The sequence below is a fragment of the Ciconia boyciana genome, chromosome 7 (genome assembly GCF_034638445.1).
Source record: "Ciconia boyciana chromosome 7, ASM3463844v1, whole genome shotgun sequence".
Lineage (NCBI taxonomy): Eukaryota > Metazoa > Chordata > Aves > Ciconiiformes > Ciconiidae > Ciconia > Ciconia boyciana.
Window position 1 is genome coordinate 48254076 of NC_132940.1, and position 26408 is coordinate 48280483.

Here is a 26408-nt window from a genome sequence, read left to right on the forward strand (position 1 = left end):
TATAGACATACAATTACAGGAAGGGAGTAGAGCAAGCTTTCCCTTCTCCCACAGTGCTACTCAGTGGCTCCGTGCACATGCTCTAACTGCTGATGAACAAAGATGTGTAGGTTGGCACACCAGATAAGTCATTCTGGTAAAAGCTGATCAAGCATTAGAAAACTGTTAGGACAAGACAAAAAACTCACTGCTCTCAAAGCCACCTGGAGAGTTTTCAGAACTTTCACAGAAGCATGGGAAGAGCAAACCCAGTGAAAACTTTGCCTGAGAGCAGAAGTATTTTCCTGCAGGTATTTCATTGTGGAACAGTGACGTAACAGTTTCACCAAGAAACTCTCAGACGTCAATAACTGTATAAAGATAATTGCAATAACTGCAAAACTCATCCAAGAATTGCAGTATGATTTTCCTTTCACTAAAATCTTAAAATTAAGAGCATGAAATGATCAGGAGTGAGGGCGCAAAAATGAAGTTGCCAGAAGTTCATGAAGTCCAGAAGTTGAACAGAAGTTGCCAAAAAGACCAATTCAGTCAAATCTATTGTATTTACAACCATTTATTTGAACTGAGAGATGCACTAAGACTTGTGTAAGTCATGAGCCAGCTTCTAATTTTCATAATGGAAGAGGTCACACTATTTCTGGGGCTACCAAGTGTTCAGTTTGCAGAGAAGTCCCTAGACATACTGCATTTGAATTCTGAATACATAAAGCATCATCCAACTTGTTAAAAATGTTTCTACGACTGCAATAACAAAGTCAGCATTGATAAAACATCATTTGCTGCAAGCTATAAGGAAATCATTCCATCATTTCCAGCACATGCCAACGCATACTTGATTTATGAAAAGGTCAGGGAGCAAAGAAATTCTCAAACCAGTGAAAAACATGTGAAATAATCAGAAGGATGTCTAGCTGATAGAAAAAAGATTACAAACCCTGAAAGAGCAGTAGACAGGCACAATAAAGAAAGGAGGCTGGTGAACATAAAGATTTGAGAAAGTTGAGGCAATTACCCATTAAGAAGTAAATTCTTGAGTCACGTTACAAATCAGCATGTCCTACCAAATCTAAGTAGGAATGTGCCAATTAGCAGAGCAAACATTCCAGTTCTGAGAATATCTGGCTGTAATGGCATATCTTGGAAGGCTAAACTGCAAGGTTCAAGCTGTGGACTCAGACGATGATACCAGGGCTCCAGCCAATTTTCAGGGTACCTTTTCAGAGTCTGATTAGGCACACAGCTCTAATGATGGTTGAGAGACTGGCTGTCATGCAGAGTGGTGAAAAACAGCTTACTGTTTCCATAAGTTTTCACTATGTATTTTTCCACCCTCCAGAAAAAGCATGTTTGCTGAACACAAACCATGTAACCTTGTTGTCGTGGATAATGCATTAATTATACAGTTCTACAATTAGCAGCTTCAAGTTAAAAATAAATAAAAAAGTTCACAGGTTTGCAGGCTGTCACAAGAAAAATCCACAAAGCGTTTCTTTCTGTTTATTTAATCTGCCTGTGAAGTTGCTGTGGAAAAAGAAAAAGAATGATGCATAGAAAAAAAATCCTCCTGAGAATCCAGTCATTGATTAAAAAAATGTTAATTAAGAATGCATGCCTTCAGAATGATGTCTAATTTGGCATAGAGGGAAAAAAGCATCTAAGAGAGAATTAAAGGCAAGTCCCATGACAAAGATGCTTTGGTTTGGATTAAACTTCTAAAAGCCTCAGACTTTAAACACTGTAGAAAAAAAACATACCTACATATACCAGAGGGAGTATTAGCATTGTAGGGAAAAAGCTCTATACAATGTGATAGCTTATAATAGGAAAGACAGTGGAAATAAAAAGTTTAATAAATCACTTTTTCTCCAATGGTTTTGCCTTTCAGAGTTCTCTCCTTTTTGGCTAAGTGCTTACTTAAACTACAGTATAACAAATCTTTATTCTGCAAGCTTCACTGACTGGCAAGTTGTTGGGAGAATGAAATCTTGATCTATAAATTAACAAACTCAAAACCTACATATCTAAAAGTACAACACATACCCTCAGGCATTTAAATCCCGTAGCTGGTAGGTCAGACCTAATTGCTTCCATCATACTCTTTACCTTGAGCACACACAGGACAATATGAACCCCCTTCCCCATAATGGGAACATATCAATAAAGACTATCAAGATCCATGAGCTGACTGTTTACGCAAAGAGTGTAAGGAAAGGGTGAACATGCTGACACATATAGGAAGTAGATTCAGGCTTGTGAGTGCATATAAAGGATCCATGTAGGCAGAGAAGCACTACAAGCTGAGAGTGTTTGAACAGAATTCCACTGCTCTCCCAGATCTTACATTAACACAGTACTGTAACAAGAAGATTAATAGCCTCCTGCATGCATTGGTTACCACATACCACATCATGCTGACAATCCATACACATTGCACAAGCGAAAAAGGAAATGGCTGATGTAGAAAACATTCCAAGGGTTTCATATTTGTGGAATTTCTCTTTCGCATTAGGCAATTCCTTTATTTCAGTAATTCACAAAGAGGTTACACATGCATCCTGAAAGGGCAGACTCAGCCAAAACAAAATGCTCAAGTGAGCATCTTTATTTAACATCATAGATACTAAAGCATTTCCAACCATTCCAGCATATGCTCAGTATCAAGTAGAAATGTGCCCCAGATTTTTTTTGCTTCCTGAAAAGAGGGCAACACAGCCACGGAGAGGGGCTGGCCAAGGAAACTATGCAATGTATTGATTCCATGTATTTCCTCAACATGGGTTTCTGTGGAAGTCCTATGAGCAACTCTGTCTGGTTTCTCACAGTGATTCATCACCGTGCTGGCCCAGGAGGCCAGAATGATGTAAACTAAACTGGGACTTTCAAGGAAGCCTAAGGAGCATTGGCAGAAAACTCTCATCAAATTTCATATATTGGCTAACTCTTTCACACCCTTCCAAAATCCTCACCATAAACTTCACATTTTAAGCACAGGTAAACCTCACCTGCTGACCATTGACTACTGCCAGAATAACAACTACTGCATATGCTAATACTCCTTTTGAGGGTATCAGTGGCCTCTGGGGAAGCAACCAAACAGGGATGCTAATATTGTTTATAAAGCCTGGGAGCAGCCAAATCAAATCCTTTGAATCCAAATAACCCTAAACTTTGAGCTCAGAAAAAGAATAAAAATCAAAATTTTATTTCCAGATCTAGATCCTTCCTTTAGTGAGCTGAGCCCAAACCAGATCCAATTGTCTTTCCTTTTACTGACAGCAGATCCTGCTGTAGAAGCAGGGCCCCCCAAGAGAAGAGTGAGGTTCCAGAATTTGGGAAAGTCTCTGCCTTCAAGGATTCGATTTCTCAAACTCATATAGTGACTTAGCAGGTCTGTAGGTAGGTATAAAAATGTTTAAGGAAGTGAGAAGAAAACTGTTAAGATGAAAGGCACTTTTAAATGAGGTGCATAAAAATAAAGCATCTTCAGTCCAAGAGAATGTAGCCGAAATACTCTTTAATTAGCCTTGTTGGGGGGAAAAAAAGTGGAAAGCTCCAAAATCCATATGCAAAAATGCCAAATTAGAAGCTTTCTGGGGCTGACTCTCATATGCACCTACATTCTATTGCAGTAGTTTGGATATATACAGGAAATTTCAGTGTAAACTCAGCCAGGATAAAATCCTCCAGTACTGCCACAATGCTAATGATTTTCCAAGCATCCAAACTAAAAATACTTGACTCACTTTTTTCAAAATACCATTGCCCCTTCTTTCTCACTGAGAACTATGAAACAGAGGCCTAAGTTTCCAGATTCTGCTATTAATGAGTTGTGGGTATAAAAAAATTTCACTTTGAACATATGACAACAGTAGGGAGGAAGAGGGATCACACTCATAAAACCGCCAAATATGTCAAACTTTCCCAAAAAGATCAGAGATGAAAAACATCAGTAAGGAAGTTAAGAAGTTTAGAGTATGAAATCCAGACCCTTTCTCATTTTTTCCTCAGTTAAGGTCTCCAGATCTCTAAAGAATATTTTATAATGCTATTTGCACTATAATTTCTTTTAATGATCATCACACGTCTTACCTCATCTATATTGTTATATCAGCAGAGACACAACTGTAGGTTACAATATTCCCTGAACACCTTAGTAGTGGATACTTTCAAGTAAGCAATTATTTCTTCATGGTTTAAATATACACAAAGAAAACAATCTTAAAACTCCTTGTTAACACTGCATTAGTTCTTTTTCTTTAATTCATTCAGACATCTAAGAATAGCATATGGGATAAACAGATTCAAATGTATGCAAATGTATATATACATATTTACACAAATACAGCTGAGGTTGAGTAGATGTGATCCGGTAGAATGGATAGGAAAAAAATATAGCTTCCAGCTTCCCCTACAGTAATAGTTCCCAATGGCATAGGAAAAACATGAACTAGTGCCACCTTCTCCAAATTGTGAGCATCATTTCTGGTGATACAACCCTGAAAACTGTCCTTTTTCAGTGCCAGGACACCCACTGCACTGATATCAATATCAAGCTGGCTTCTTAATGCCTCACTTTTCCGACCCATCTCACCTTATCTAATAGAGTTCACTGCTGAAGAGAGGGAGGGCAGCTGTGTGGGTGCTAGGGCCCAGGAAGGGGCAGCAGCAGCCCCGGGGTGCTGCTGGTCCTACCTGCCTCCACAGCCCAGAGGAGGCAGTCCCAGGGTGGTTGCACTGAGGCTGCTGACCAGCTTTGAAATGTGTTTTCTTTTAAGAGTCAAAGTCCTCCACAATTCTACAGACAAAGGAGAAGGAGAAAACAAGGATTTGTTTGGGATTTTATCCTATTTAAGGAATTGTCTTCTTTTATAAGAAAAAATAAAGATTAATTATTTAAAGTGGTGTGTTTTTTCATTGTTACAGTGTTGCTCATTAAGTTCATTCTTTTGGTTGCCTCCCAATAGCCAGGGGGACAAGGGACTACACCAGCTAAGAGCACAACAGGAATCACAAAGGTTTGATCATGGCTTAAACGACACCTGCTAGCATAGGAAAGATCCAGTTCAGAAATTGCTCTGATACTTACTGGAAGACACCACTACTCTCGCTCCTCTGTGAAAATCCCACATGCATCTGCCACAGACTTACTCACTGGCACCCTTCATACCACCAGCAGCTTTGTTTTGTTTTCTTTTGCATCTCCTTTCTTTACTGCTGCTTTTTAGATGGGACATCTAGGGGATCCCTTATTATGGGATCTTATTATGCTTCTAAAGTCATTCTGAAATCAATCATTCTGGAGTCAAAATGATTCAGACATGGTCTTTTTTGTATTTCTAAATTGATTACCTAAACAGCAAATGAAAACCATTACCTCTAACTTCCGTTGCTTTGTGGAGTAAGCCATACAGTATAGCTCATCTCAGATCCAAATGAGAGAAAATCTTCTCATAGGATTTTTCTGTGACTGTTGAGACTCATGTACCAATAAGCAAAATAAAGGAAATGCCAAACCAATTGCTGCTTTGTACTTTTTAAATGAAAAACCATGATTAAAAGGAGGATAAATATTTGCATCTCCTGTTCTCACCATTCCCCTGCTTACCTTCTCCCAAACCTCAGCAAATTTGTCACAAGCAGAAACAGCAGTGACGTTAATTCTGTGAACGTGAACACACTGAGTCAGCAAAATGTAGTGCAAAACCTCTTTCTTCTCCATGTTGTTTAGAATCAAACAAAAGGGAAGGAGGCATGTGTCCCTTCCAAAGGTGCTTTGTTTGCTTATCCGATGTCATACTGCTAACATCTTCTGTTAGCAGTAAACAAAACTCTTAATATTAAACAAAGCTATTAAAGAGCAAAAGAATTAACTGTTTACATAATACTTAACCAGGCTAAGACGTAGAAGCATGAGGCAAAGAGATGCCATTCCCCCTTTCCCAGCAACAGATCTTCCTCTTTCTGCCCTTTGCTAGCCAAGCCCACAGGTCTCTGCTGCTGGGTCTCTTGTCACACACAGGAAGATCGTAGGGCAGATGGTCCTTTCAGATGAAAGAAGGCCACTGCATGGGACTTGTCAAAAGCCATATGCACCTACAGGACACTGAAGGACTGCCCCCAAGTAGTCTGTCCACAGTGCCAGGACTGGCAAATGGGACTCAGCTTTGCCTTATGCATTTGAACAACACAACCACTCGTTCCAGCCTTGGCACAGCATGGCCACCACACCCAGTTGGTCAAAACTCTTCAGATTCAGACTCTGGGAGCAATAAGGCAATGCTGCTTCTTGAAGGGGCGGCAGCAGCAGAAACATCTAATTTTCTTTGCTGGGATAACTATAGCTTTACAAGATGTCATTTCATGTTACAAAATGGCTTCAGGGATGGTAGACTGCCTGGGCACACGGTGAACTCTGCAATCCATTCTTGCCTTTGCAAAGACCAGAGTCATCAGTCAGCACACACAAAAAAATAAGGGACATTTGCGAAAAAGGACACCACAAGACTGTCTGCTGAAACTGGAAAAGCTGTAAATTCATTCCTTAAACTGCTTTTTCCAAAGAAGCTGACAGCTTTGCTCTGCCCTCAACACACCTTCTAACAGGCAAACTCAGTGGCAAAGAGAAGCTGCTTTCAATCATATGGCTCCAGAACTTTGCTGCCCTATGAGAAACACCAAGTGCTTTTCAAACCTATGAAAGAAAACTGGGGCAGGAGTAGCCTTCCCCTGCAAGTCCCACCACAAATTCCTGCAAGTGGGAAACTAAATAAAGCATTAAGGAAATGAAATGAAATGGAAAAGCTGAAATAAAATGCTCAAGTTGAAATGAAAAATTGAAAACAAACTGCTAAAGTCAGAAAGTGCAATAGACCACAGATTTTTTTCAAAATCCTCCAAAAATGTTTTGCCAAAAGGTTTGCCAAAAGTACTTGGTGCCAACAAATTTGTATTTTAGGGGGGAAAACAGAATGATCAAAAGCATTCCAGACAGTTTATACTCTGAAAGAACAAAGGTACTTTTAAAAATATTATACTCAATGAGAACTTCTTGTGAGCTCCAAAGCACTAGAGAGTCATCATCAAGGTTACACCAGAAATGTAGTTTAGGATCACATGGAAGATTAATATTTATCGTGAATCCAATTTTGATGAAAACATCTTCCCATATTCTCTAATTCTTTTTACAGTCCTATAGCACATGTCCTAACGAACCTTGGGGCACATTAGAGCACTAGCATCTAGTGCTATTACAATGACAGTTTATAGCTCTCTGTTTAGACTGCAAATACAATTTTGTTGATGCTGCATGATCTGCATTTTAAGACAACAGGTTTCTGGGTACTGGCACATACTTAATCGCATGTTAAGTCAGACAGTTGCATGTTCCCATCTGTGCCACAGAAGCTTCTAATCTTTGTTGGGTAGGTAACAGTTTTATCTGACAAATATTTTTAGAACACAGCAGCTGAGCTACCATTTATTACCATTTCCCAAGAGGGATTTGACCTTAGGACCTCATGAAGTTCTGTAGCAGGTACTATTTCCACAGATCCTGCTTCAGTCGTGAACAGTGTTACAGAACTGACTTTTGTAAGAGAAATTTACCTTCCATGTTTCCAAAATCATAAGAATGCTATTGGAAAATACATCTGTTAATTTTAAATCAGGATATTTAGGATGCTTTTGATTTTCTGTCACTGTATATTATACTACTATATGTTTTCATTTAGTTCAAAGCACAAGTGTACGCCATAATTTCCAAGGAATCAAAAAGCATCCAAGGAATCAAAAAGCAGATATTAAAGTCAAGTATACTACTGTTGGAGTGAGAGGAGTGGGAATCAGGAATACACCAGTCTTGATTTCTAGTGGGTTTTTTATCAGTGCAATATCAATGACCTTGAAGACATGGAAGAGCAATACTGAGGTGTTATTACATGCACAACAATCCCAGGTTAGACTTACTGTGGGACACAAGTTACTTATAAGGAAAATCTGACACTTAATCTCTCTCCCTCAGACTCCTCAGCTGTAAAACTGGCATAATAAGTATTTCATTTCTTAACTACCTCCTGAGTGTGTTCAGTAATGTTAAAAAAATTAAAATGCCATGAGTTTTAGCAAAGAAAAAGTATCTAATGCCTCTCTCCCTGATAGATAGCCCTATCCAGTTCTGACCCTCACATTTCTGGCCCCTCACTCATTCTTTCAATCCCTCCAGATTACATTTTAGAACAATTCATATTTCAACTGGACATTATAAACTTTTTATTATTGTCACCCAGTGATAATAGTCTCTTGTACTGGAGTTCTACTGTTTGTATGACATTTCTGAAATAATACATAACTGCTTTTCAGATATAAACTGCCCATCTCCTGCTCTTCTTAGGCTAGAACTTGTAATTCTTGGGCAGAACTCCCACTGGAAGATTTTGCATTTCCTAGGTACGTCAGTTGGCTGATACTAACTCCTGTGTTGGGAGTTCATAGTGCACTGACTCTGCTGGGCCTAAACTCTTCTTCACTGAGCAATCTAAGGCTCTAGTGGTTATGACAGCAGGTTCAGTTCTGCAATTTCCAGTGCTTCCCAAGTCCATCTGGGCCACAATTATATGGTGAACTGTCTCTTTTCTGTTTTTTTGGCATCTACAGTTACAGCCTTAGTAAGAGCAAGTTGGTGCAGATAATCAAGACAGTGAAAATAGCAACAAAAATATGACTCAAACATTAGCCCTCACTTTTCTTTTCTTTTTTGTGAAGAAAAAAAATGCTTCAGCCAGACATGGGCATTTAGATCATTATTAAATATCAACTAGCCCATCTACTTCTTGTTCATGTACCACTTGTTCCTTGTTTTTGAGGAAGGGAGAATGGGGTATTATTTTTACATTGCATATAAACATTCCCTGAACAAAGGCAGAAGCTTGGGAGTCACTTTTCGTTCCTGATAAATTCAAAAGGCAGCACAGCAGCTGACTGACTAGCTCAACAAGCCTGTTTTCCAGAGACAGAATTAAATGGTGTTGAAAAATCACATCAGTAGGAATTACTAGGTACTTTGGACTTTCGAGTTCTTGAGTTTGATCCAAAGCCTGTGGCAGGCAATGCAAAGACTGTCCTTGATTTCCACAACATTTACACTGGACTCCTCCTGAAGAGTATGAACAAAGATTTGGGAACCCAAATTTAAACATCCCTGCTTTTCAAAGTCTTGGGCTGTATCTTGCCATTAATTCATTTTTCTTTGCTTACAGAGCTGGTGTGAAAACCTTATGGCATGTCTACACTATACAATGCAGAAATCCCTGCACCAGCTGGTGTGAGTACCCAGCATAGCACCATGCTGAGTCATTAGCTTGGGTCCTGGGAGTAGTATAGATACATTAGCATGGCATTACGCCCAGGCTAATAAGCTCAGGCTAGCTCTGCATTATACTGCTTTGATCCAGAGCTAGCTCCTTTGCAGCTCTGTATAGCCCCACACTGCAAAGAGTTAAACTTGTCTCTGCACCGCTCAATGTTATCTGTTCCATATATCACAATCCTGCTCCTGTGGACCGGCTGCTGTTTGAATGACATTTCTTTGCCTGAATTCTAAACACTCCAGTATGCAAAAATGTCTGTTCCTAAACTGAACCTTATTTATCTATCCACACATTGCAATCTACAAATAAACTAAGCACCTGCATCTCACTGCATTTCCTATTCTGTACTGAATACTTCACATGCTTATATTGTGCCTGAAATACAGAGTTTTGAATGAACCCCAGTAATCATCAGTTAGCTCATGTGCCCTTAGTTTTGTCTGGAGAGGGAAGAATTCTGCATTTTAGTATCATCATCCAGGTCAAAACTTTGTTTCTTAAAACGAAACTTGTATATTCTCTCACTGTTGGCAAAAGCTAGTCTCTTGAAAAGAAGGGAGTTGATCACTGAAACAGAAAAAATTTCATTGGCAAGACAGGTTGACTGACAGCCATTGCAATTAACTAGAAGATTTCAATTGTTATGTATTTCTGCATCATTGGCAACAGTGATTATTAGGGGGACATGCACATACATGTACATAACTGTATTTGTTACTTAGCAGTTATACCACGTCATCACTCTTAAGAGACTTCTTTCTTCCTGCTTACCTATTCCAAACAACCAAACATATGTCTTTGATCTGCCTGAAAGGATAAGTATCTTACCAAGGGTTTGGACACATGAATAGCTAAGCAAAGCTCCTGACACAGCAGAAAACATTTGCACACACCTAAGACAAAGTCTAAATGCTGAAATGGAACGACCAGAATAGAAAACACTGAATGGAGCAAACTTGTAATTACCAACAGGAGCAACATCCTTTCCTCATCAATCCTCAGGCATGCTTATATTAAGCCATAAAGGGTTAGACGATTCTGGAGGGATAGTGTTTCAGGGGTTTTGGTTTAATGCTTTGGAGCTAAATCATGCTTTCCTTTCCCAGGGGTGCACAAGACAAAGAAAAGGCCAGATGGAGCCCTCTTCCCCTCCCTACCACACCTGGGCAGGGGCCAGCCTCAGTGCGGTGCCTAGGGGAGTGCGTGGAGCACTGGCAGCCTGGCTGGCAGCCCTGGGGAGTGCTCCCAGCCAGGCTGTGGGGCTCTTGTCAGCTCTCACTTACCCACAGACAGGAACGGCAGCAGCAGCAAACGTTCCCTCTATTGTACAGCCTTGCGTCAGGGCACCTCCACCCTCACTGCAACACTTAATACACTCAAGGGCCACAATTCATCCCCTTTGAAGCACTGACATCTCTCCATACTGCAGGCAGCCATTATCTGGCTAGATATCTGGAGCCAGTCCTGCTTCCAAGCACAAACACCGAGCCATAGCAGAGCCCCAGGGGGTGTGCCAAAGGAGGACGATATGCCTCAGCTCCCGAAGCAGCAACGGCTGCTGCCTGCCATGCTAGCCAGGGATGGGGTTGCAGGTTCCCAGCAGGACACTTCAGAAGGTGCAGCCAGCAGCTGGAAGGACTTCAGAGGCATACCCTGTGAGAGAGGGACAGCACTTGCAAGGGAAACACATGAGACAAGCTTCCAGGGCTGCAAAACATCTCCCTGGAGCCCTAATAAACAAAGCAATTTAAGCCAAGAGGGCTTTATTCTGATCCGTGACACAGCTGCACAAGCAGCAGCACACTGCAGGGCTGACAGGAGAAACAGGCTCAGCACAACACGCCGGTGGTGCAACACCCCACTTCCCCACCACAACTTGACTCCAGTGTCAAAGGTGCACTGTGAAGTTCACTGGCTCCCAGAGTCAGCCCTGCACTCACAATCATGATGGAGCACATGTGAGGGAACATATATGGAAGGGGACAACACAGGTAATGGGGTCAAATCATATTAATGAGGAGACCACCCTGAAGCACAGCAACAAGGACGGCCCTTGGCAGGAGCGCACAAAACATCGTGCTGCCCAGAGCAGACAGGAACAGCAGTCATTATAGCTACATCACACGCCACTTTAAGGAGACACATACGCTCCCCACGCACAGCCAGCCAGACCCACTGCATGCTGCAGCGAGATCTGGGAACTCGTGAGGCCCTTTAGGACCCCTAGAAGCAGTGTGGTCTAAGTACAAGTGTGATCAGCACTCAGCGTGAGAAAGCTTTCTTACACCAATCAGCTGCAACTTGACTGTGCAGTAAGAAGAAACTAAAATATGGAGAAAAATAAAGAAGCAGCTAGAAAGGGCTGCAATATTTTATGTCATTGATTATACTTTCTCTTTTTTTGTTTTCATGGCACATAATGGAGAGACTACTTTAAGCCAAAAAGAGAATCTCAGAGTCAGTGCTGACTGTAAGAGAATAAAGATGCCCTGTCACTCTGCCCTCACTTCAGCACTGATTTCACTAACCACATCATTCTCAGCACAGTAAACTGCTGAGGCCAAGTTACTTGGTGCAACTAGTCTCTTCTGTTGCAGAAGAGGTTACAGCTACTGTCCAGATGCTCTCTCTTTCTCAGGGGAGTATTCTAGGAGTATTATACTTTACATCTAAAACAGAGCAGGGCTAGCACTTACTTTTCCTTGTGTGAAACAATACTATAACAGCCACTGCAGCATGCACCAGCAAGCACCAGTACCTCATGTCGCAGCTATAAAATTCCTGCCTGCTCCTCCTGAGCTGCAGCACTGGCAGAGTCTGGAGGGCAGCCACCCTAGGGCTTGAATAAAGACCCTGCTCTACTTTGTCTGACTTCTCGTTTCTCGTTTCCCTACAGAGGATGGGGATGTTCCACAGGCTCTTTCAAGGACAGCTAAACCAAATGGACAAAACACATCACAGGAGAACCTGGGAGGGAGCCACAGATCTCCAGCTTGACATGAGCTGGAAAGAATTCCCAAGTCTGGATGGCAAATTGCTCAGTGTGCTTCATTTGTACTCAAAGATTTTCTTCACACTGCCACAGCATGAATTTCACCTATATGGAGTGCATTATAGGTTTTGCATGGGCATACTTAAGCCCCCCTTTCCTTTCTATTTCCTAATACCTACTCACCTTTACCAAAAGTTTAGCATCTGTGTAGCCTTTATATTCTGCAACAGACATTAAGGACAGGAGTCAAGTATATCGCACCAGCACCTCTCAGGTGTATTACTGATACGACAACAGCCACGCTGATTACATTTCCACACATGACTCCAAGAGCAAGGCTGCAGACCTGTTAAAGGTGAGCAAATCCCACTGCTGTCAGCCAGTCTCTGGTGCGCTGCACCTTTATCTGGATCTGTGCTCACTGAAGGGGGTCTGACAGAGTCAGCCAACCCATCAGCATTTCTGAAGGCTTCCCCTGGCCACTGCCTAGCCCAGTCCCCATGAAAGGAGCTGCTGATGTGCAGTTGACAGAGGAGGAACCAAACTCAGAAACACACCATGTTGTGGGGCAGACCTCTGCCCACTCTACCAAATCAAATGCCACCTTCATATGCACAAACCAAGAGCACGTTTGACTGTTAAGAGGTATCTGGGGAAGAAGACTAACATACAAAGAGGATAAAACTCTGCCCACCCAGTGTTCACTGAGAAGGGCTTTGTCCATTGCTGTGATTATTTGTTAACATTCAAAATAAACCTGTTTTTTCGCTGTTGGCGGCATCATCACAATTTCTTGTCCCTCTTCCCAAAGACCCTTAATAGCAAAGGTATTTCACAGGCAAACATTTCTTTTTTAAAAGGCAGAGCTCATCTTATTTTAGAACCCAGCATCTATGCCAAGACTTCACACTGTGCTGAATGCATTACAACATCTACCAAAAGTGCAAAATACATTTTAAAAATGGTCAGGCAATACACTGAATAGTTGTGGTTTCTGAACACTTGCCAGTTTTAGTTAGAGGTTTGGGGTTTTTTTCCCTGTGTAACTTATGGGCACATTGAAAAAGATATGTGTAAAGTGTTCTTGCAACCTACTATATCAAAGCAAGTAGATTTGCAAATGCTTTTATTCACTGAAGCACACCACATCAAGAACTACTCCTAGATTGCCCTTACCCATAATGTGTTGTTATTCCTTTTCAACATGAAATACCATATAAAGAAGTTATCTTTGACAGTTCCAAACACCAAAGTCTAGAATACAAGAATCTGCTTATTGGGGGGAATAGGATGCTGTGACAACCAGGGTAAAAGATACTAATTTTTTATTAACTTTAAAACCAGGGTAAGTTAGGCTCCAAAAAAAGAGTAGGAATCACAATGAGCAAAATCTAGCCTGGGACGAGTCAGAGTAATTAGTGGCTTGGTTGCTACAATTACCTGTGAGTACTGGTTTGCAGACAGTACTGCAAGCACCAACGAGACAGAGGATTCAGGAATCAGATCCAGATCTCATAAGAAATCATGATCTGAACCTTTCCCAAATCTCAGCATAATCCTGATTTGAGTTTGAAAATAGGTTGGGATGACTTTTTTCCCATTACATTTCAGTTACGGGCACTTCTGGTGAAAAAGAGCAGAGAGAAAAGCCAGCAAACCAGCAGGCAGCCTTTGTGAAAGAGACTGAAACAGGATCAGGGTTCTCCCTAAGGAGAGAAAAATAGCTGCAGATGAGTCGAGTAAGACAGAAATCTAGACGAAAGCAGAAGGCAGCTTAAAAGATTTTTAAGAGCCCAGCAGCAAGTACTACTGGAACCCTGATTTCATTAAGCAGATCAAAGATGACAGATCAGAGGGTGTGAAACCAGAGCTGGTTGGTCATTTTCTGACAAAGTTGTTTTTCAGAAGAAAATGTCAATTAGTTGAAACCAAAGCTTTTGGCAGGAATATACACACTAACTTTGTCTGGAACATTTTCTTGGGTACAAGATGGAATTTCTGATCAGAGTAATCATGCCCCAAGAGCAGCCAACAACCCCATCACTAGGCCAGTGCCCTGGAATAGCATTCAAATCCCTACACCAAAGGTGAGGAAATCCCCAAGCTAACAGTGACCCTTGACGGTGAGTCTACTTGATTTCACATAGCAGCCTGTGGATGCACCAGCCCAAGCTTCATTCCGGTGAACCTGCACCCAAACTAATAAACCCTACTGCTCTTCTGATGTACCTGGATCATTTTCACAAAACCAACTCACACCAACCCTGTCTACTGTCTCTGCACCTGCCTTCCACCAGGAACTACCCTGAGTGTGTCTGGACCCCAAATTACACCCAAGCCCCTGGCATTCTCACGGGTGGGACATATGTCTAGAAAAATCCATACATCTTGATATCGCTAATTGTTTTGTTTAAATTTTGTCACTTCATTTTAAGAATGTTACTAAAATGCAAATTATATTCATATATTCTCTTGTCCACAGAAAATTTATTAAAATTCATATAAACAAAAGTTATGAAGCTGAAAAAACATTTTCTCATGACCAAAACAAGAAAACCAAGATGATAATTTATTTCATTTCCTCATTCAACATTTTGTTCAAAGCTATATATTCATGTGAATACTTTGCGAACACTGATTCTACTAACACTCTGTTCTGCAATGGAAAGATGTTCCATGTGAGCTCTACAAGTTAGAATGCAGTCTGTGGTCATACCACAGATATATTTTTATCTTCTCTGCATATTTTTATTTTCTCTGTGTTTTCCAGTTTCTGTTTTATCTTTCCTTCCAATGGTCCAGAGAGCTCTACTAACAAACCTTATGAAGTTCCCCTAAACAGGAGACAGATATGGTTCATAGCAAAGATGAGACTGCATGTTAGTTCAGTACCAAAAACGGCTCCCAGGTGCATGCAAACACCTCAGGAAAGACTCAGTATGTGTATAGAGAACAAACACCTGCAGATTTCTGCCCTTTCTTACTCAAAAATGCCTGGCTCCCATGATTCTTCAACAGGTAAAACTCCTGAGGATTCACATGCCCTGAGCTGATCCCAGGTCTCAGAACAATGACTGCATTAGGCACTCTCTTACGTATTGAAACTAGTACAGCTACTAATTTTGATAACAGTATTACTCACTTCTGCAACTTAGCATGCTAGTTATTTGCAGCATAATTTACAGTTTGACCATTAGTCAGCTGTTAAATTATGCCTCATGATAAAATAAGGTTTAGATCTGCTTCTTGAACAAATACGATCAAACTTACAAAAAGTGAAAGCAGATGGGAAGTTCTATTGCAAAATTGCTGCAGAAACAAAAAAGCAAAAAAAATTGATGGTGTAATTTTGATGAAAATAAAATTCAGATGGAATGAGATAATGTGTAAATCATTTGGTGAAAAATACATCTCCAAATATGATTTAAGAGACATTTCAGTGCCATGGTTACACATTTAACTTCCAAAACCATGAAATTTTCCATTATTGTAATAGCTTTGATTGGCTGTGATTCTGCCAGAAAAACTACTACAGTATTGTTATAATGACAAATTTTGCTGCAAGAAAGGGCTATTATATAAGAATGACTCTTTCAGATATTTATAGAAAGAGAGGTTTATTTATTTATTTTAAGAGGTTATAATGAGAGAGGCTGGGTTGAAAACAAAGAAAGAAAGAAAATTGGGGCCAATCAATATAATGCTCTCAATTAGCCTAAGTTTTTCATATTTTAAATTGTTTCAGGGCTTCAGAAAAACACAGAAGGAATCTACAGCTTTTACTGTTTGTTTTTTTTAAGACGTGTGTTTTCACCTCTCTGTTATGACTATTCACTGACTCCTTTCTTCCTTCCTTTCTGCCTCCTCTCTCCTGTCCCCACTTTTCAGCCACCTGATAGTTTGGAAATGAAAATACATTTTCCTGTTATCTTTCTTTTTCTTTTTTTCCATTGCTATTCAGATAGGACAACAATTGCCCAGAAACAAACTATAAATATATTAATATTTAGCTAGCTAGCTACCCATCCATATATATAGATAAACATTACAGACATGGGTGTATCTGAGTCAGAAATAATGGCAAAGGTCAGGAAATACCAAAAAATACCACCATAATGAGCCTCAAAGTATATCCAATAAATGTAATACTACATATGAAGTGCAATAAAAATCTAATGCAGAGACTCATTTTCATTTAAATTTCACAAGTGGTGTGGGAAATACCTTTCATCACCACTCCTGAAACCTGAGAGCAAAACCACCACTTTGTGCTAGGAAGTTCAAGTGTAAATTTGTAAAATAAATCTTTAGTCCTTTGGGGGTAAACTAGATTAGTAGACAAAAGCAGCAAAAGTAAAAATATAGCTACAAGCACATTCAGCAACAAATAAAGGCAACAAACGGGAAGGTGTATAGTTGCAAGCAACAGTCTGGTAAAATTATGTATTCTTTTCTTTTAGAATATTATCAAAAAAGTTCAGAATTAGAATCCATTAGTGAAGAAGTTAATGGATTTGTGACAAGCCCAGAGAACAGGCTTCATTGTGTTAAGCTCTCTATCAATCTGCTTCTGTTGGTATTTTCTATTCACCAAGAATGTGCCTGCCTTTAATATCTAAAGGGAGACTCTGTAGCTGGCCTAGTGCAGCCCTAATGTAGTGGCAGAAGTCAGGGATTAACCCAGCGACTATTAGTGCTCTTCCTGAAGAGGCCAGAAAAAGATAAAGGGAGAACATCCTCACAGCTTCTACTGTTTGCTCCAGATTGCCAAGCATGTTCCAAGACATACTTGGTGAAAGTCATAAACTTGCTCTACAGACCTGTCTCTAACCAAATTTCCTTCTGAAACCTTCCTGTTATGTGGTGGCAGGTTAAGATGGCAATTGGTAAAAGATTGGTAAAAGGTCAGAGAGGCAATTCAAGAGGTCCTCACCACAAGCCAGGACCCTGTGCCTCAGTGATAAACCATCAGAAGACTTCAGCATACAAACACCCAGCACAGCCCTGGAGGTCAGGGAGTCCTGGGGAAGTCGCGCTGCTGCTGTTTTTTCCAAGCCGCTGAGCTGTCACATTGTCACCAAATGGTCGGAGGCACGAGGCCTTTTTTTAGCAGCTCTGCCACTTTTCACAGGGCTCTCATTCCCAGACTGTGGCATGCTCACATTTGTGTAAGTCTGGGTACACCTACACCTCCAGTACCAAACTTGCTGGATTGAGTCCATCTGTTTTTGCCTCCTTCATTTTGTGGCTGTTTGGAGCCTGGACAGACAGCTAGCAGTGTGTCGTAAAAGATGGTGTAGGCAAAACCATGGTCTGCAGGGCCAGGACCAGATTTATAAGGCCATGACCATATGTCTCCAGTCAGAGCACACAGCATATATATCAAGTCCAAAGAAGAGCTCTCTCATTAGACATTTCCAGGCACATCTTAGGCCATTCGGACATGCTTTTGTGGCTCCCACCAAGTAAGTATTATGCTCTTTGCAACAAAGCCCTTGGTTTCACAAGTGGATGAGTGTGGAAATTGTTCCATTAATGGCTCTGCACAGACACTCCTAACTACCTTAATAACAACATACTACCATTTTTTCATCCCACAGAGGGCCTGAATTAATGGATATGCATCCCACCTGTGTATTGTAGTCACAATCTACTTGGCTGAAGTAGTTACTTAAACTCCTCACTAAACATCTCATACTACTATTGCACACAGAGCTGATTCAACATCCCTCTCAATGCCATGCTCAGCATGGCAATATTGTGGGACTTTGCAGGATGATGGTGTCCTGCACTGGAGGCTTTGAGAGTAAGTTTGTAAGAAGATGATTCAGAATATGAGTAATTCCAAAAGAGCCTCTAGATTCATTCCCATCTGCCCTACTCCCACACCACACTCAATGTGTTTCTTCCCACTCACTAATAACAGCTCTTGCCTCCTACATGCTATCAACACCTGACTGTCTTTTCTCACTGCAAAACAGTAAACTCTTATAATGCATTCAAAGCACAATTTTGTCTGACACTTTTTTTTTTTTTAGCTAATTCTGTTAAGGCTTTTTTTTCCCTTGTTAGAGCTGTTTCATTTGTAGGAGCGAATAAGCCTGAATGTCTCCTGCCACATCTGCTATCATCCCATTATTCAATATACAAGGCCAAAGCCTGCTAAAGGTTACACTTCACACAAAGGGATTGCCTGTTCCCATACACACTGAACCTGATGAGGAAACCGTGACCACCTAAGTACCTCTCCATTCATCCCTTCTGCACCTATTTGATATGCTGTGGTAAGTAAAAAGCTGGGAGTTAATTCCTATGTGGGCAATTCTACCTACTTCCAACCTTGCAAACAAAATCCACAGATGTCAGGCAGTGCTTTTTTCTCCCCCTTGAAATACTTCCATTTCTTTCCCTTACGCTTACGTCTTTATAGTCCTTAGAGCCACCTTATAGTCCAACAGACCAGGTTTAAATGAAAAAAATAAGATTCAGAGAAGACCGTTAACACTCCCCCTGACCATGCTTGACACAGGACACAGCCCTGCTCCGAGATGTAGAGCATGTTTCCTTTCTCAAGTGATATTGTCATGGCAATTGGGACTCCTGGCAAGCCATGAAGGAATCTATCTATCCAGAACACTTTAATGCTGTTTTAGGACCATAATGAATCAGAAATTTCTGCCAATATTAAGTTTTTCACAAAAAAAAAAATCTAGCCGGCAACATTTCCACACAGGCTCCTCTATTGTTAAAGTGTTCACTTTTCCCACCTAACGATGAAACTCAGCAAGGAAAAAACCCGGGAAGATGGAGAATTTAGGTTTGAAAAATTTCTGCATATGGAATAAAAAGTTTCAAAAAGCTCCAGGCTGACTAACACCGTCGTGCTAGAAAAATTGAGAGAGAAATACAGGCCAGCATGAACTCTAACCTTAATATTACTGCAACTTTATCCACATATTTTACCATGCTTTCCTAAAGAAATGACGCTCACACAGTCACATAAAGCCAGCTTGTCTGTGTCTGATTATAAATTCCCTCTCCTCCAGTAACTTCTGAAGCCATTGGCCAATTTTAACCAACTCTGCCAGAAAAGCAGAGGTCTCAGAAATAAACACTTCCTATTTTTAATGGGCAGATAAGTGACGCTCTCACAAGAGCAAGGCCTTTCCTGGCACTCCCACTAGGAAGAAGACATGTCCTGGAAGTTTAGGAGCAGGTTTCTGTTATCTGTTATCTGTTTCACAGAGTTCTGATAGGTGGTGAATAGACACGATGTTGGCAAACAGGGTAGCTGCAACAGGCACTCACATTACATTACACATAGGACCTTGGCTCTCTCCACTCAATCAGAGGGAGACCAAAGTGAGGGATGGGAGGAAGAGAGACATCCAGTCTGCTAAGTCCAGCAAAAAACTGCCACTGATTTCAGCTAGTTGGGCACAATGGGCCCTCAGTAATAAAGTGAACAACTCCATCCACTTTCCAAGGCATGCCAGAGCTGTGGGGAGATACTCTTGCATCAAGCTTTCCAAAAGCTGCCTTCATTTGGTTCCATGCTATTCTGCAGCACAAACTCAGCAAGTGCACTTTCTGAGCGTGACATCTGTGCTTGCAGGAGAGGGAAGCCAACACTCGGATATACACAGGTGTTCATGTTGTAAAGCATGTGTCTGGAAAGCTGAGTGTACAAAAAAGAAGTGCCCTTTGTGCACTCTTCTGGGAGCTGGGAGCCACATTAACAGCTGCACAATGGGGGGAGAGTAAGCAAGAAGATCACATAGGTCAATTAGATGCAGAAGTAAGTGGAAAACCTCAGCTCCAAATTTTCTGTAGAACCTAGGTCTGAAAGAGCACAGGACTTCACCAGCGTCCCTATTTATCTGGAATTATGCAGGTTTTCCACAACCAGGATTTTCCAGCTCTCCTATAATCAGTGTGCTGCGCACTCTCTCATGAGCCAGTTCTTTCCCGCGTGGTTAAATAAGCTCATTATTTATTATAAATTCCACGTGTTTGCAACCACGATCAGCTGATCTTAGCCCTTGCATACAAATCTCTGCAGAGTTTTATCAGGTGTAAGCATTAACAGGCTCTAGGTGCACAAGGGAGAAGGAACACAGAGGAGATGAGCATCTTCCACCCCCACCCTCTAACCACACATACACGCGCTCACACGCCTGTGCCGGACAGCACAGGGCCTCCAACCCCTTGCCTGGGACCAAGGCCTCCACAGCGTGCCCCGGCAGAGCCCTGACCCAGCGCGGCAGAGGCGGGGGCCGGGCCGAGGTGCGCGCACGCCGCAGCGGCGGGAGCGGCGGGGAGCGGGGCGGCGCGGAGTGTTGGCCAGGGTGCTGAACGGCACCGGCCTGCGAGGGAACCGGCGGCTACTGCCGCCGGACACCCCTGAAGATGGGGGCAGAAGTATTCCCCGGCACGACTCCGTCTTCTGGTTTGCAATTCCCTGCTGCCACTGCAGACTTCCCCAAGGGTTCTTGTCTACTTGAGCCTTCTCGGGGGTGGCAGGGGAAGGAAGTATGCCACCTTCTCATCCTGCTGCCCAAACAGGGCATGTATCGACCAACACACCCACCACAGTTATTCTAGAAACAGCAGCTAGCCTTGAACAGGCATGACTGAATATTAAGCTACAAATCATCATGATGTTTCTTAAGGTGATGCTTAAGGCTCTACCAAATACAAAGCTCTTGGTGCTAGACATTGTACCAAGACAGAGAATGAGAACATCGCTGCTTTAGACTCAGGGTTGCCACAATATGTCAATGTTGGCCAAGAAGATTCCTTGAGATCTGTTCAACCCCAGAGGTATTCTTGGAAGTCTGACTCCTCTGCTCCTCAACTTCTTCAGTCTCACTGCTACAGTAGGTCCTCATGCCCTCATGTAGAAGCTGGCTCTGGACAAGACATTCCATTCAAAATATTTCTGCAAAGGCCATGACTGTTACATAGTTAAGTCCACGCCACATAGTTTACTAGGCTGATCGCAGCAGCATGAAGCCCTACAAAGGCTGCAAAACACTAACAACCTGCCTGCTAAATAAATTTCCCTGGGTTGATCTCCAAACTCTTGTGGAAAAATCGCTTCCAGTACTTGAGTTGGCTAGCATTTAGGAAGCTCAAATATTTCCATAGCATGCTGCAGTGACATCTGTAATTTCTCCCTCACTTGCAAGAAAAGGTTGCAGAACAGGCCAGCGATCAGGCCACAAACAGGTTTTAATTCAAAGAAACAAAGCTGAGTGATTGAAAATATGTGCTGAAGTTATAACCAATACAAAGAGTTGTGCATGCACCTCTTCCTCATTACTTCTTTCTCCGTTCATTTATATGCTTCTCCTGAGCCCTCCAACACTGGATACTTCCAGAATCCCTTTCTTACCAATCTGCACCTTCATTTACCACGCCCCTGTTTCTGTGTCTCCCTGCTCCTCCATCCAGAAGTCTCTCTCATCCCTGAGACACAGCACTGCTCCTTTTGTATTCCAGAGTACCCAAGCTCTGGGTTTCCCTGTCCCACTAACTACACCAGACACAGGAATGCTCCTTTGAGATTATGTACCTTTTGACTTTTGCTACCACATGAAGGACAAAGTTTCTCCATCCACAACTGTTCTTTCTAAAACAACCCTGTGTTAATCTGGACACAACTTTGTTCACTTGGGACACTGGCTAACCTCTTATTGGGCTGTCATATTTCAGACAAGCTTTCGTACTCACTTTCCCTGAAAGCCACGCAGGCAGTTCAACACAGCTTTAGGTGTGTTGAGAGAGAGAGATTGCTCATTGTGGTTCTGCCCTAATGGTCCTCTCAGTCAAGAGGCCTTCTCAGGCCATGGTGGCCACTTATAACCAGGATTCGACTTCAGTCAAAATTATTCAAGTCACTTAAGTTTTGCAAAGAAAGCCAAAAAAATCACCAATGCTTCAGCACAGCTGCCAGTGAAAAGGCACGATATCGTTGCAGCATGAGAACAGTGAGAAAAGCTTCTTGTACAGAGAAAAGCTTCAGTACAGAGGTGGGGAACAGCATCCCCTCCCAGGGCAAAGGCCTCCACACCTCTGGCATATTCCCTCAGAGAAAATGTGCTGTAAACTGCAATTTCAGAACTGACACATCCCACCCTTTGTGATCCTTCCTGTTTTGCTGGCTACCTCATTTCAATTTCATACTAGCTACATGCCAGCAAGTGGGGTTGAAAGTACCCTCTGACCACTGAGAACTGCTATTCCACACAGAGTTTACACCAACGCAGACCTTGATAGAAGCTGCTACTGCAAACTAAAGATAGCACCTCCAAAGATAATAAGGAAGAAAGGCTACAGGAAGAGCAGTGTGCAGTTGCTGTTTTTATAATGAACAAACAACAAGTTTGATTAGATGTTTTTTGAAGAGACTTGCAGTCTTTTCTGCATGCTTTCCTACCCTTCAAGCAAACAGACTCTATGGCTGTAGAGGAAAACCCCTGAAAACTGCTAGCCATGATCTCTTGCCCTTAAGAAATAATAGAACATCAGAGCATTGCATGATCTCTGTGTTTTCATAAACAATTGTACAGTTGATGTACAAAATGTCAAATTAAGCTCCATTGGGATTTCTTTGTTTTTAAATGACAGAATTTCCTTTGCAAGTAACTCTAGAATAATCAAGCTTCCAGAGCTTAGAAATGGCAATTCTTCTGCCAGTTTTTTCACCCTCCAAGACAGTCTCTCTTTAAATCATCAGGAGGACTGTTACTCATTCCTGGACAATGTTATCTCTTGCGATGCTGACCTGTTTTGGTCCTCTGGGCAAGGCTGAATGTTCTATGCTTGTAAGAAACAACCCGAGCCCCTGAATGTGTTGCAAGGCAGACAGGTATTTCTGAAACTGTTTAGAAAATTCTTCCACCCTGTATGTATTTCCCTAAGCAAATATCTATTTAACTTACTAAAGTATTAGAGATAATCACTATAATTTTCTTTAAAGACATAATTTCAATTTCCATTTAAAACCACTTTATTAGTTCACCGTTTAAGACATACTCAGCTGAAGCATCACATAAAATTGCTAGTGTAGATACAAATGTTTTATTCTAAAAATTGCCAAATAACACGGATTTATAATACAGATACATCAAATAAAGAGTGGAAGTTAGTAGTTTCAAAGTCTTTTTTGGCATGCTTTCTTAGCAACAAAATTTGTTTTATTCCGAAAACTGAAAAATGTCAAGTATTTAGTCTTGGGTACAGCAGTTTTTGGTTTTATTTTTCACACTTTTTACATGTATGAAAGAGATCTGTTACATAGTATTTCAAAACATTAATAACAACTCTTCCACAAATATCAATAGCACTGCACAAGAAAATCAACTTTTCCTCTGAATTGTATTCACAGAAGTTGTACAAACCTAGTAGGAAATCTACTTCAGTATCTGAGTCTGAGTGGCTCTTCCAATATTTCCTAGGACACCAACAGTTAGTACAACAGAACTAGAAGACCATTATTTTTCAGGAGATATTCAAATATAAAGTACCTAACATGCTGTAACTGTACCTGCACTAAGTCTGAAGGATTCAAAGAATAGAAAAGCAGTGAGAAGCAAGTGAAGGCAACTGATTCCTATCACCAACCCAAGAAAAAGGCCAATTACGACATACAGTATTCATTGGACTATTCACAGATCTGTTCAGTTAGAAGAAAGAAAACAGCATCACAGAAACAAGCATTCTCCAAGGGAGTTTTAAGTCATACAGAAGCCAATGGTATGTGGTAGCAAGAAAAGGCTCCAAAACTACAGAGGAACTGCTGCTGATTATACTAACAAGGAGTTAATTTAAAATGTGAGAACAGCAGACAAGTTATTTATCCAAGATCTTTTAACTCAGTACCATAAGGAATAGGAACATGGAGTACTCTGTCAGGAGATGTATTAGGTCCAGCAAGGAATTTGTTAGTATTTTACATCTAAAGCTTCAATTTGGAGGATTGCTCTCTTTGGCATCTAGTAAAGTCATGAATACAATAAAGTTCAGAACTTTACTGAAAAATCAATTTACAAAATCACAACAAGAAAATCTATTATGTGGTTTAAAAAAGAGCTAAACACCTCTGCTGCAAGCATGTGATAAATAGCAAGGTATCAAACTGGGTCTACTGAGGTTGCCAAAGTAGCAATAAAATAGTTCAAGTCTCCTTTAACTCTCATCTCTCAAAGAGAATATGAGGCATCTCTTAACATTTGCAGTGGGTATAAGGCAGGGATTGCAAACAACAACAAAACCTGGCCTTGTAGTAAACCTTCTTAGGAAACACTGGCCCTTTTCCCCAGAAGAGCATCATGATCATTTAGTCTCTGTTCTTCTAATGTTCTGTTTTCCAAAGCTAAAACAAGAAAGAGAAGCCCCAAACTGTCCATGAGGACCAGGTGCTTAAAAAACCAATAAATATTCTAAGATCCAATATTTGGTTGAAAAAACAACTTTGATAGAAAGTGTTTAACCCACCTCATAATAATACTGAAGCACTCAATTTCACTCAGAGCTACAGTTGAGCAAAACTTGAGGAAAAGTTGAACCAATTACACTCAGTGGAAATACTCAGTGAGAGTCCCAAAGCCTGCAGTGCCTAAAGATGCTGCATATGCAGTATGAGCTAAAACCACAGATTAATTTGCTTTTTTAATGTTGAGGCTACATACACACCTTTGCCATGTGAGAGGATCAGCTGAACTGGAGTAAACATGCATTCATTCCAGGAAGATGGACTGGATGGTCTAGCCAACAGCTCATGTCAGTCTGCAGCGTGGCAATGTGGAAACATTGCTCCCCTGTCAATGCAATATTTTTTTCTTAAAAATGTTCAACACAAGTGTTGATAACACCACCTACATCCCCAATAAGCTCATTCAGAACTGTTGGAATAGCTGTCCATAAAACAGGACAAAATCACCCCCAGAAGAAGCAGATGGAACTTTACTGAAACGGTGGCAAGTGCATCTTACACAGCAGTTACAGAACTTATTGCCTCAGGGATTATACATTTGCTCACACAAATCCTACCATAAACATCTGAATGGATTGTAAAGATACAAGGTGAACTAGATAATTTCATTTCAATCATGCCAATCTTCCCCTGCCTAATTTTGGCTCCTTTCTCTCAAATTTGCCAAATTTAGGCATTTTCTAATAACTGTAGAATATAAACAAGCCATTTGGTAAGAAGTGTGCCCTTCAAATCCCAGTCTCAATGTTTGAAACTATACAATCCTAAGGCCTTGATCCTACACAGGACTCCATGCTGTACACTTTAAAAATTCTACCGCTTCTTAGGGAGTCCTTAAAAATGTCTTCATTGTTTAAAATACCTTTCCTCATATTCCAGTTTCTTTACCATGCTACTGCTCTCTACATTCTAGTAGAAAACTGCTCTCTATATTCCTTTTCCAGTGGTGTGGAACCTATAACAATTAGCAGTTTCTGCTTGTCTCTGCTCTGCCTCATTTTTTTCTCCCCTGCCAGTTACTGCTTATGAGGTAGATACCTGTCCAACGCTTAAATCAGTTACTAAAAAATAAATTAAGTGCTGTTTTTTACTGGGCATTCATTTGAGGAAAAAATTCATTGCATTCTAATATGTTTCATTTGATGCAAAGCAAGAGTATTTTAATAAATAATTCATATTAACAGAATACAAAATTTATTGGCCTAATACTTTTAGAAACATGAATACAATGAGATAGGATGTACACGCACACACATGTACTCAGCTGTACTGTACTTTCAGATTGCCATTATTACAATATCCCTTATCATCTCTGATCTATGAAAGTTCCTGCCTGCACCAGCATAGAAGAGAGATTTCTTGCTAATATATCTCTCAGTAAATTAGATAAGGAAAAGTAGAAGAGAGCATACCATATATGCCTCCACTGTAATTTGGTCAGTTATGCAAATACAAGTAACACCAAAAACTAAAGACATGAAAAATCATTATCTGCAGTTCTGTTTCTTTTTACTTTACCCTGAAAAAAATTTGGATCCACGGAGACAGA